This window comes from Petaurus breviceps, unplaced genomic scaffold (assembly GCF_028583685.1).
Source record: "Petaurus breviceps papuanus isolate PSGF00001 unplaced genomic scaffold, PetGlider_PUasm1.0 90535, whole genome shotgun sequence".
Taxonomy (NCBI): Eukaryota; Metazoa; Chordata; class Mammalia; order Diprotodontia; family Petauridae; genus Petaurus; species Petaurus breviceps.
Window position 1 is genome coordinate 1,014,978 of NW_027187270.1, and position 12,165 is coordinate 1,027,142.

At 40.5% G+C, this 12,165-nt stretch overlaps 1 long non-coding RNA gene across 2 annotated transcripts in view; it reads right to left on the bottom strand.

Annotated features, from left to right (window-relative positions):
• The window catches only part of LOC138142105 (uncharacterized), a 38,900-nt gene extending 34,324 nt beyond the window's left edge, over window positions 1-4,576 (bottom strand). Inside the window, exon 1 of one of the 2 annotated variants that reach the window (XR_011163351.1) lies at window positions 4,494-4,576. This is a non-coding gene — a long non-coding RNA (uncharacterized lncRNA). The remainder of the gene's footprint in view (window positions 1-4,493) is intronic. The other variant, XR_011163350.1, reaches the window with a different exon arrangement.
• Between the last annotated feature and the right edge of the window lie 7,589 nt (window positions 4,577-12,165).

The window sequence follows — 12,165 nt, forward strand, 5'->3', positions numbered from 1 at the left end:
TGATACAGACGGTATAGCTCGTCGACTACTATTTCATAGTGATCGCTCGATGTTTGGAATGTACCGGCGACCACCGGAGGCTTTACTCTTGTGCTGGACGAGAGGGTTGTGAGAGGGGGAGGGAGGAGGGAGGGGGAGAGGAGAGGAGAGGAGAGGAGAATTACATGGGGAAAGGGGCTGAAGGATTTGAAGCCAGGATCACTGGGACACAGCAAGAGTACAAGGAGGTGGAAGTACATTAAGTATGCTAAGCATTATGAAATGAGACCCAATACATTATCAAAGAACAGAAAGAAATCCAGGGAGAGACCGAGATGATTAGACGGTTCAAGGCTGTTCCTCAAGACCTCAATTCATAGCAGTTGGGGACCTGTGAGGAGGTCCTCAACATGAGGAGTCAGGGAGCCTGCTCAGGACGCACAGGACCTCCCCACCTTAGTTTACCAAATCTTCAATCTAATGGGTTGCTATGTCCTGTTGAGTGTCTCACTAAAATCTCCCATTGATCCCCTTCTTTCCATACATATCATAGCCAGTCAAGTCCACAATCTCTGACCTGGAATACCCCAAGAACCCCCTGACCAACTTCCCTGCCTCAGTGTCTCCCTTCTCCCATCCATGCTTTACAAAAACTATCTCATTTCCTGCCTCCCTGTCCTATCCCTAGAATGCACACATCTCCAACTCCCTAGAAGACATCCAGATGCTCACATTCTGCAGATGCCTCAAACTCAACGTGTCTAAAATTGATCTCATTATCTTTCTACCCAAACGCTCTTCTCCCTAACTTGTCTATTTCTGGCAAAGGTACCAGCACCATCTTAATCACACAGGCCGCCAACCTAGGTGGCCTTGTGGATTCCTCAATCTCATGCCTCACCCTACATAATCTGTTGCCAAGACCTGTCAATTCGACCTTCAAAACATCCCTTGGACACATTCCCTTCTCAATCCTCTGACACTGGCACTCTGAATTCCTGACTCCCTTCGGCACTTGGCTCAAGCACCTTCTCTGACACGAGAGGTCCTCCTTTCTGATCCTCCCTATCCCTGCAAGTCCCTGATATTACTTGGTATTTCCTTTGGATTTATTTTTCTGGGAAAATGTTGGTTCCCCCCAGGAGAAAATAAGCTCCCTGATGGCCAGAAGTATTTCACTGCTCGCTTTGTATATCAGCACAACACCAGAAACCTAGCTGGCATGGAAGAAACGCTTGGTGAATGAATGAATTCTGTATGAAGGCCCTGTGGGCATTTCAACTCTTTCTTCTCTTCACTAAAATGTCTATGTAATTTAAAAAAAAAGCCAAACAGCCTCCCCACACAAAAAAGCCCTCCATACCTGACTCCTCAGTTTGACTAAACATACACACGTTCATGCTAGAAACATCTGGAAAAACTGGCCAGAGCTCAGAGAGAGTTTGCTAAAACCAAATACTTGCCCTTTTATGCTCCTTCTGACACTTGGAAATTTTACTCAGAGGTTTTTGGAACCTCCTGCTAGAAATTCAATGCCCAGGAAAGCTATTCAAAATCCAAGTACTAAAGTCAGTGGCCTTCCCTGCAGCAGCAAGCCATTTGCAGAGAAGGTGACTTGGGCTCAGAGCAAAGACAAGGCTGTAAACTATGCAGCACAGAGTTGAGAGTCAATGGCAGGGCCAGTCAGAAATAAGAGGGTAGGGGGTGGCTAGGTGGCACAGTGAATAGAGCACCGACCCTGGAGTCAGGAAGACCTGAGTTAAAATCCAGCCTCAGCCACTTAACACAAAACTAGCCATGTGATCTGGGCCTTAACACCAATTGCCCTACCTTCCCCCCTCCAAAAACAATAAATAAATGAAATAAGTAAGAGGGTCAAGGCCTTGCTGTGCCAAGTAAACAGGGAATAGAGGTGCCTAATACAAACAGTTTTCCGTTTATGTAAGAAGACTATTCCCAAGACCTCCACGTAAAGCGATTTATGTGGAATGCAAATCTACCCATGGACTTGGGAACAGCGGGAAGGAAAGGGAAGGCCAACACACAAATCTAGGACATGTTGGGGCTGAGAACAGAGAAATGAGAGCAGGAGGAGGAACACACAGGGGCCAGGGCAAGCCACATGAGGGCCTGGCCCAAATCGAGAGGAAGAACACTCGGGCCTAGGGAGAGAAAAGCAGTACTAAGTGCTGACAGACAAAAGACAAACCCACAGGGGAGGACACATGGGAAGAGCAGAGCAAAGGGCTCCTCGCAGCTCTGGAGGTCTCTGCAGCAGCAGTGGCAGTCTCTCCACAAGCTCCTCCGCTTTCATCTGGAGGATTTTTTAAAGAGGTTTTTTTAATTGACCACAGAGCACTGAGCCAAGGGACAGAAGCAGATAGAACGAGCACAGTACTGTACAATAAAGTTCACAGTGGTGTGCTGTTGGAATGTGGATTTCTTTTAGAATTCTTTATATAAAGTTGGATTTCTGTTAAGACAAATTTACATAAAGTGAGAACTGTCTATATTTCTCATTCTCCTCTGTCAGATGCAGGTACCCTATCTGTTTTTGCCTAACTGTTTATTTCTTTTCTTTTCCTTTTTTTTTAAGCTTTTTTTTTGGTCTTTTTGGAGGGGGGAAGGCAGGGCAATTGGGGTTAAGTGACTTGCCCAAGGTAGCAAGTGTTAAGTGCCTGAGGTCGAATTTGAACTCAGGGCCTCCTGACTCCAGGGGGAGTGCTCTATTCACTGCCACCTAGCTGCCCCTCCATGTTTATTTCCTACAAGAAAAGATTCAAGGCTTTCAGGCAGAGGTGGAGTATAATACCAAGAAATGATTGTGATATAAAAACAAAAATAGAAAAGCACTTTAAAAGAAGAAAAAAACTAACCCCACAAAATGCCTTGGCTTAACTGACACTTCTCACCCTCACCTATGTGACCACATTTCCTTTCTTAATTTTCTTCCTCTGCTCCACAGACCTCAAATGATTCATCCTCTTACCACACCAACTCCCAGAGCTCCCTCATCTGGATCTCTCAGCTGAAAGCAGAGCCCACTTCAGCCTTTCACCACACATCCAGATCATTTTATTTTGGCTCACTGGTTCAGTTCAGTTTCTTATTCCTCAGAGCAGGTGTTCAGGTCATATTCAAATGAGATTCTTACTTGAAAGCTGGGATGGTGAGGAAAATGACACTGTCCTCCCAAGAGGCTGAAGACATCCACCACACCACAGAGAGATGCACAACTCAGTGGGTAGTATTGGGAGGGGGAGGGGGGGAGGAGAAGGAGCGTTTAAAATAGCATAATCAAACCCTACCATCAAGTCCTTTAGTCAATTCCTAGACACCAGTCTACCCAGTCCTCGAGCCATTTTGGCTCATCACTCACAGTTCAGAGTGAAAACAACCATAATTATGAAGAAACAGCATCCTGTCAAGAAGGTGGCCGTTAGTCACAGCCCAATACTGAATATGGTGGCATCAGGTAAATTGCTCCATAAGGCTACTTCTCAAACAAGAAGAGAAAGATAGTCGAAAATAAATGTCAAAAGCTTAAGAGGTTCTAATAGAGGGGAGGGGAGGGGAACTCTCGACCTCAAAGCCACACAGAGCCCTCTAGTGCATCAAGTGTAACCTTTGGAGTCCAAGTTTGAGAGAAGCAATCCTTTTAGGAAGGGAATTTATTCTATGAAGTCTGGATTCACCCAAAGGGCCACCCTTGAGGCCCTAGAAGGCCACTTGTGACCTTGAGTCCAAGGTTCCCCAGCACTGGGCTATTTAAGCCAATTCAGTTCCTGAGCCACCAGCTATACTTCTGAGTGTTTGCCAAGCCCAATCCACATGGTGAGCCAGGGTTCCTTTATCCATTACTCCATTCCCTTCTTCCTTCCTCAGTTTTGAACAACAAATCTTTTCTTTATTTAGAGAAACAAGGTCCAAACACATCAGAGAATTCAAGAATTGGCAGGGTAATACACAGTATGATCACCTGTATGTGATATGGTAGAGGGAATAAATCTTCACATACAGACTGGACAAGATGGCCTCTAAGGTCCCCAACATCTGACAGCTGGGTCTTAAACTCAAATATAAGAGACTGCTCAAAAGCAAATAGTTATTTATTCTCCTGATCCTCCTTCCAGAATAGCTGGATTTTTTGCTGCTTATCCTTAAGATACCCTTTGTTCCCCACACACTCCAATGCCTTCTCAAGGATTCCATTTGTGGCCTAGTACATCAAGGCAGCAAAGGCTAGGTCTGTTAGCTATTCAAGCAGTCCAGGCCATGTCAATTATGATATGAGCAACCCAATCATGTTATGGTTGCAAATATCTATTCTCTATAAAGACAGATTCTGGATTTTGACTGCCAAAGAACAGATCTTCCATTTGGAATGTTGTTGCTGTGAAAATAGCTGCCTTGACATGACATTTTGCCTAAAGTCACATTCTAAAAGAACTAAAGGATGATATTATGTCAGGGGTAGGTCTGTCCAGTTTAGTTGGAAGAGCCAAAATGCCTACCTTTACCTTTATCGGGTTTGTAGCCACCCTCAATAATATCTTCTAGATCCTTATCCGTTAGTCCTGGGAACGAGAAAAAGAACAGCAATTATTGAGAGCCAGATTTTCCTTACAGTGCTGATATTGAATGTCAAATTACCCCAACCACCCAATAAAAATAAGCAAAATAAAAATACAGGAAGTGGGAGGGTGGGGGAGTTTTAATTATCTGAAATTATCCGAAAGTTTTAGGGGACTGCACTTGATATGACTGGAAAAAGCAATTGGAATCTTAAGCATTAAAAGAGTCACGCGGTGGCTGTAGGTGGTGCAGTGAATAAATAGAGCACCAGCCCTAGAATCAGGAGGACCTGAGTTTGGTTCTGGGATCACTTAACACCCACACACACAAAAACAATTAGCCTTCTAACCTTGGGCAAGTTACTTAAGCCCAATTGCCCTCCAAAAGGCAAACAAACAAACAAAAAAGAGTCACAGGGCCAAGGGCTACCAGGTAGGTAACAGGCCTGCTGAATGACATAATGCCCTGGACTTAGAATGCAACTGGAATATTATAATTAGGTCTGGGTAGCACAGTTCCAAAAGGTTATTGATGAGCCGGAGATCATCCCAAAGAAGGCAAACAGGATTAAGGTAAAGGCTTCAAGTTCCTGTTGAATGAAGATGGAATGAAGGAAATAGGTATGTTTACTCTGGAGGAAAGGAGGACTAAAAGGGGGGATCAAGGTCTTCTTCAAGTATTTGAAAAAGGGAGAAGAAAGTTGTTCTGCTTGGGCCCAGGGGACAGAACCAGGAGGACTGGAAGTTGTAAAAAGGCAGTTTGATGCTTGATGTCAAGAAAGACTTCCTGCAATTTGAGTTGTCCAAAAGGAGAATGGGCAAGTGCTCCCTTCCTTAGTCAAAGTTCTCAAATGGTGGGTGGATAGCCATTTGTTAACCCTTTCAAACATGCATTAGACAAGAGGGCCACTGACATACCTTGCAACAATGAAACTTAGTGATTGTGAATATTCACAGAATGGAATACCACTTTTTTTCTTAATATTATCTTATTTTTTCTAAATACATTTAAAGACAGTTTTCAACATACACTTTTATAAAATTTTGAGTTCCAAATTTTTCCCCCTCCCCAAGACAGCAAGCAATCTGATATAGTATAAACAATCATGTTAAATGTATTTTCACATTTGTGAAACAAGAATCAGAACAAAAGAGAAAAACCACAAGAAAGAAAAAACAGAAAACAACAAAAGGGAAAATTATATTCTTCAATCTGCATCCAGACTCCATATTTCTTCCTCTTGATCTGGATAGCATATTTCATATAGAGTCTTTGGAATTGTTTTGGATCACTGTATAGCTGAGAAGGGCTAATTCCATCAGAGTTGGTCATCACACAATGTTGCTCTTACTGTGTACAATGTTCTCCTGGTTCTGCTCATCTCTCTTAGCATCAATTCATGAAAGTCTTTCCAGGTTTTTCTGAAATCTACCTGCTTGTCATACTTACAAGATAATAGTATTCCATTACATTCATATACTACAACTTGTTCAGGCATTCCCCAATTGATGGGTATCCCCTCAATTTCTAATGCTTTGCCACCACAAAAAGAATTGCTAAAAATATTTTTGTACATGTGGGTCCTTTTGCCTTTTTTATGTACTCTTTGGGATACAGACCTAGTAGTGGTATTGCTGGATCAAAGGGTATACACAGTTTTATACCCCTTTGGGTACAGTTCCAAATTTCTCTCCAGAATGGTTGGATCAGTTCATAACTCCACCAACAACGTATTAGTGTCCCAGTTTTCCCACAGCCTCTCCAATACTTATCATTTTCTTTTTATTGTCACATTAGCCAATAGGATACGTATGAAGTGGTACCTCAGAGCCATTTTTAATTTGTATTTCTCTAATCAATAGTGGTTTAGAGCATTTTTTTCATATAACCATAAACAGTTTTATTTTCTTCATCTGAGAAGGGCCTGTTCATATCCTCTGACTATTTATCAATTGGGAAATGAATTGTATTCTGATAAATTTGTTTCAGTTCTCTATTGTAGAAATGAGGCCTTGACTCTGGCTATGAAAACTGTTTCCCAGCTTTCTGCTTCCCTTCTAATATTGGTTGCACTGTCTTTTTGCAAAAACTTCTTAATTTAATGAAATCAGGGGGCAGAGCCAAGATGGCAGAGTGGCACAAATGTGGCATGAGCTCCCACTCCAATCACTTCAAATACATAAAAAAACTATTACTCTAAACAAACTTTAGAGCTACAGAACCAACAAAATGAGAGAAAGAAACAAATCTCCCACTGAAGGCAGCCCGGCAGGCCAACAGGAAGGCTCTATCACACTGTTCTGGGAGCCTAGAACAGTCGGACCAGACCAGCAGACAGCCAAAGCAGACTTTGGGAGAATGAATAACCAACAGCTGTGGTAGTTTCCAGATCTCTCAACCCATAAACACCAAAGACAAAGTAAAAGGCCAGTGCGGAACTCTGTTGGAACAGGGTGACAGAAGAGCGAGTCCAGCCCCTGCTCCCAGGGCAAGAAGCAGCAGAGGCAAGGCGGCTCACTGTGTGGCTGCCTCAGGAGTTCCTGGCCTGCAGATTGCAGAGGGACAAGCAACCATTCAAAGGGTAATTGCTCTTGCTTTAACCTGCTTGGATCTGGATCACAGTCTTGGGTGATGGTCCTGGGCCCGTGAACCAGAGCTTGTGGAGGTTGCAGAGGGGGCACACTCCTAACAGCTCCAGCAGCTGAGAAAACCCCAATCATTTGGGACAAAGCTCTCTCCATTCTGGAAGCAGAGTTCTATCATGGCAAAGAGCTCAAAAGTCAAGTAATTGGCTGCCAATATGAGAAAGCAGAGGAAGCAAAAACAGACCATAGAATCCTTTTTTGGGGGGACAAAAAGGATCAAGATGTGGAGGGTGAGGAAGGCAGACTCCTGCATCAAAAGGATCTGAGAAAAATATGAACTGATTACAAGCGATGGAAGAACTCAAGAAGGATTTTGAAAATTAAGTAAGAGAAATGGGGGAAAAATTCAGAAGAGAAATAAGAATGACACAACAAAATCATGAAAAGCAAGTCAACAGCCTGTTACATGAGACCAAAAAATACACTAAAGAAAATAACACCTTAAAAAATATACTAACTCAAATGGCAAATGAGGCTCAAAAAGCCAATGAGGAGAAGAATGGCTTAAAAAGCCAAATTTGCCACATGAAAAAGGAATTTCAAAAACTCACTGAAGACAATAAATCCTTCAAAATTAGATTAGGAGCAGTTGGAAGCTAAAGACTTTTAGAGAAATCAAGATACTATAAAACATACCCAAATATATGAAAAAATAGAAGGCAATGTGAAATATCTCGCTGGAAAAACCACTGACCTGGAAAATAGGAAAGATAATTTTAAAATTAATGGACTACGTAAAAGCCGTGATGAAAAAAAGAGCCTATACATCATCTTTCAAGAAATTATCAAGCAACACTGCTCTGATATTCTCTAGAACCAAAGGGCAAAATAGAAATTGAAAGAATTCACTGATCGCCTCTTTTAAAAGAATCCCAAAAAGAAAACTCCTAGGAATATGTTATAGCCAAATTCCAGAGTTCCCAGGTCAAGGAAAAAAAACTGCAAGCAGTCAAGAAGAAACAATTTGAACATTGTGGAAACACAATCAGGATAACACAAGATCTAGCAGCTTCTACATTAAGGGATCGAAGGGCCTGGAATATGATATTCCAGAGGTCAAAGGAGCTAGGACTAAAACCAAGAATCACCTACCCACCAAAACTCAGTATAATGCTTCAAGGGAAAATATCGTCATTCAATGAAATAGAGAATTTTCAAACATTCCTGATGAAAAAACAGAGCTGAACAAAAAATTTGACTTTCAAATACAAGAAGCAAGAGAAGCATAAGGAGGTAAACAGGAAAAAGAAATCATAAGGAACTTATCAAAAGTGAACTATTTACATTCCAACATGGAAAAACAATAACTAACTCATGAGACTTTTCTTGGTATGAGGATAGTGGAAATGGATATATGTTTGTATATGTATACATACATATATGCATGTATAAGAGGGTGTAGGTATATATAAATATATATATGTGAGTATGAGCAAATGTATGTTCATGTATGTATAGACAGAGGGCACAGGGTAAGTTGAATATGAAAAGATGATATTTAAAAAATAAAATTAAGGGGTGAGAGGAATTTATTTGGAGAAGGAGAAAGGGAGAGATAGATTAGGGTAAATTATCTCATATAAAAGAGGCAAGAGAAAACTATTACAATGGAAGGGAAGAGCAGGAAGGGAAAGGGAAGGGGACAACCTTATGCTCACTGAATTTGGCTTAAGGAGAGAATAACATACACACTCAATTTGGTATCTTACCCTACAGGAAAATAGGGGGGTAGGGAATAAGACAGGATGATAGAAGGGAGGGCAGATTGGAGGAGATTGTACTTAGAAGCAAACATTTCTGAAAAGGGATAGGATCAACTGAGAAAAGAGAATAAGTGGGGGGTGGGATGGGATGGAGGGAAATATAATTAATTTTTCACAATATAACTACTATGGAAATAACTTGGGTAACTACACATATACAACCTATTATTGAATTGCTTATTTTCCCAGTGGAGGTAGGTAAGGAGGGAAGAAGGGAAAAAATCTGGAACTCAAAGTTAAAAAAACAGTTTTGAAAAAATCAGTTTTTACATTCAACTGGAAAATGAGATATGCAGGCACTGGGATACAGAAATCCATCTTGCTCTACTAGAAAGAAAGTGGGGTTATGGGGGAGAATATAAGAGAGAACAGATTGGGGGAGGCTGACTTTTGGGGTGGGGAGTAGGTGAAAGATGGGGAGAAAAAAACTAACTCAAAATCTTGTGGAAATGAACACTGAAACCTAAAAAAAAAAAATAAATTTAAAAAATAATTTCATGTAATCAAAATTATCCATATTGCATTTCACAATGTTCTCTATCTCCTCTTTGGTCATAAATTCTTCCTTTCTCCATACATCCAATATGTAAACTATTCCTTCCTCTCCTAATCTGCTTATGTTATCACCCTTTTTGTCTAAATCATGGACACATTTTGACCCTATCTTGATAGGTAGCATAAGATGTTGGCCTATGCCTCATTTCTGTCATACTATTTTCCAGTTTTCCCAGCCTTTTTTGTCAAAGTCAATTCTTATCACAAATACTAGAGACTATGGGTTTATCAAACATCAGATTATTAAAGTCACTGAATACTGTGTCTTATACACTTAACTTATTCCACTAATCCACAAATCTATTTCTTGACCAATATAAAAGACATTGCTGCTTTATAATAGTTTTACATCTTGTATGGATAGTCAACCTTCCATTGCATTTCTTTTCATTAACTCCTTTGATATTCTTGACCTTTTGTACTTCTACATGAATTTTATTATTTTTTTTCTAGCTCTATCAAATAATTGTTTGGTAGTTTGATATGACACTGAATAAGTAAATTAATTTGGGTAGAATTACCTTTTTTATTATATGAGCTCAGCCCACCCATGAACTGATATTTTTCCAATTATTAATATATGATTTTATTTGTGTTAAAAGGATTTTGTAATTGTGCAGACTCTCAAATATTTTATATTGTCTACAGTTACTTTCAACAGAATTTCCCTATCTCTTGATGCAAAGCTTTGTTAGAAATACATAGAAATGCTGATAATTTTCATGGGTTTTCTATCCTGCAACTCTGCTAAATTTATTAATTATTCTAAGTAGATTTCTAGTTGAGACTCTAGGATCCTCTAAGTATATCATCTGCAAAGAGTAATACTTTTGCTTCCTGACTGCCAATTCGAATTCTTTCAATTTCTTTTTCTTCTCTTATTGCTACAGCTAACATTTCTAATATAATATTGAATAAGAGTGGAGATAATGGACATCCTTATTTAACCCCTTATCTTACTGGGAAAGCTGCAACCTTGTCCCCCGAAATAGAACTTAATAACAACCTTCAATGGTACTCCCGAAGAACCTGGTAAAAAAAAGAAACTTTTGGTGAAAAATATTCCTACATCTGTTACAATCCTTAATGCCTGGCATAAATTGAGGGCATTAAAGGAACACTAAGGTCACTGGCAATAGAGCAACAGAACTTCCAAAGACACTACAGGTGGACGAAGAACCAAGGAAAACAAATAAAATTCAAGGGACCGCTCTTGAAGAAAACCATGAGAGAAGGCCAAAGAAAGGGCTTGGGTGGCCTTCCCCACTTCAGGCCTCTACACTAGTCACATTCTCACAAACTGAAAAAAGAAAGCATTAACTCCTAGAGAAAATCTCTTTCAGGCTTCCAACTAAACATCCATCACCACCTAGCACTACACCTTTTGTATGTTAAGCACATAAGCAGAAATGGTTAAACTGAACTCTAATCAAACCTCAACTGAGAACTCAAGATGATTTAAAACTTTCTGGAAAACAACCTATTAATTTGCTCAAAGGTTGCTAATGACAGAAATCAGGTTTCCATTTGGATTCCTCCACTGAGACCTGCTAGCAGTGGTGATATTCAGCCATTTCCCACGGACTTCATAGCATGATTTGGTATTCATTTCTATTCATATAAGTTTATTTCCTCATTAAACTGGTAATTATAAAAAGATGGTTTTGCCCCCTCAGAAACTTCTGAGACCAAAAGAGGGAGCTAGTATCTTTTCCACTCAATACCACCACTCTGCCTTCACAAGACATCATTGTAGGATGAACACTGTAAACAATTACAAACACATAGTATCTGTGACGACTAACTTTGATAGACCGGGCTTCTCTCGGCAATGCAAGGTTAGAAGACAACTCCAGAAGACTCAGGATAGAAAGGACTATCCAGAACCAGAGAAGGAACTACAGAGTCTGAATGCAGATTGAAGCAAACTACTTGCTCTCTTCTGCGTTTTATTTTGTCCCTTCTCTCTCACTGTTCACTCCACTGATTATAATGCTTCTTTACAACTTGACTAATGTTTAATGTGAAGGTATTTGTAGATCCTGTATTTGATTGCATCCTGCCATGGGAGGGAGGGGAAAAAAATCTGAAACTCAAGGAATTGTGGAACTGAATGCTGTAAACTAAAAGTAAGTAAAAATTTTTTTGAAAAAGCGTAATTCAAGACTATATAGATATATATGTACGCTCGTGTGTGTGAGTACATATGCATGTAATTCTGACCTCATCATTCCACAGAACCTGCTCTCTCCCAAGCTACCAATGATCACCTACCTGGCAAATCCCATGACCTTTTCTCAATCCTAATTCTCCTTGGCCTTTCTGCAGCTGTCACACTACTGATTGCCCCCTTTTCCTTAAGACACTTTTCTCTGTAGACTTTTGGGATACCAATCTCTCCTCTTTCTCCTCCTGCCTGGATCATTCTCACTACCACCATGTCACCTCCCCTACTCAATAAATTCCAGTGGCTCCCCATCACCTCCAGTATTTCAAATACAAAATGCTGTGATGCATTCAAACCCCTTCCTGACCTACCCACCTCTCCACCACCACCACTACACACATAGGTCCAGTCTTCTTATACTTTATACCTTTCCACACATCGTCTTCAGTCCAATGACATCAACATCTTTGGTGCTGCACAA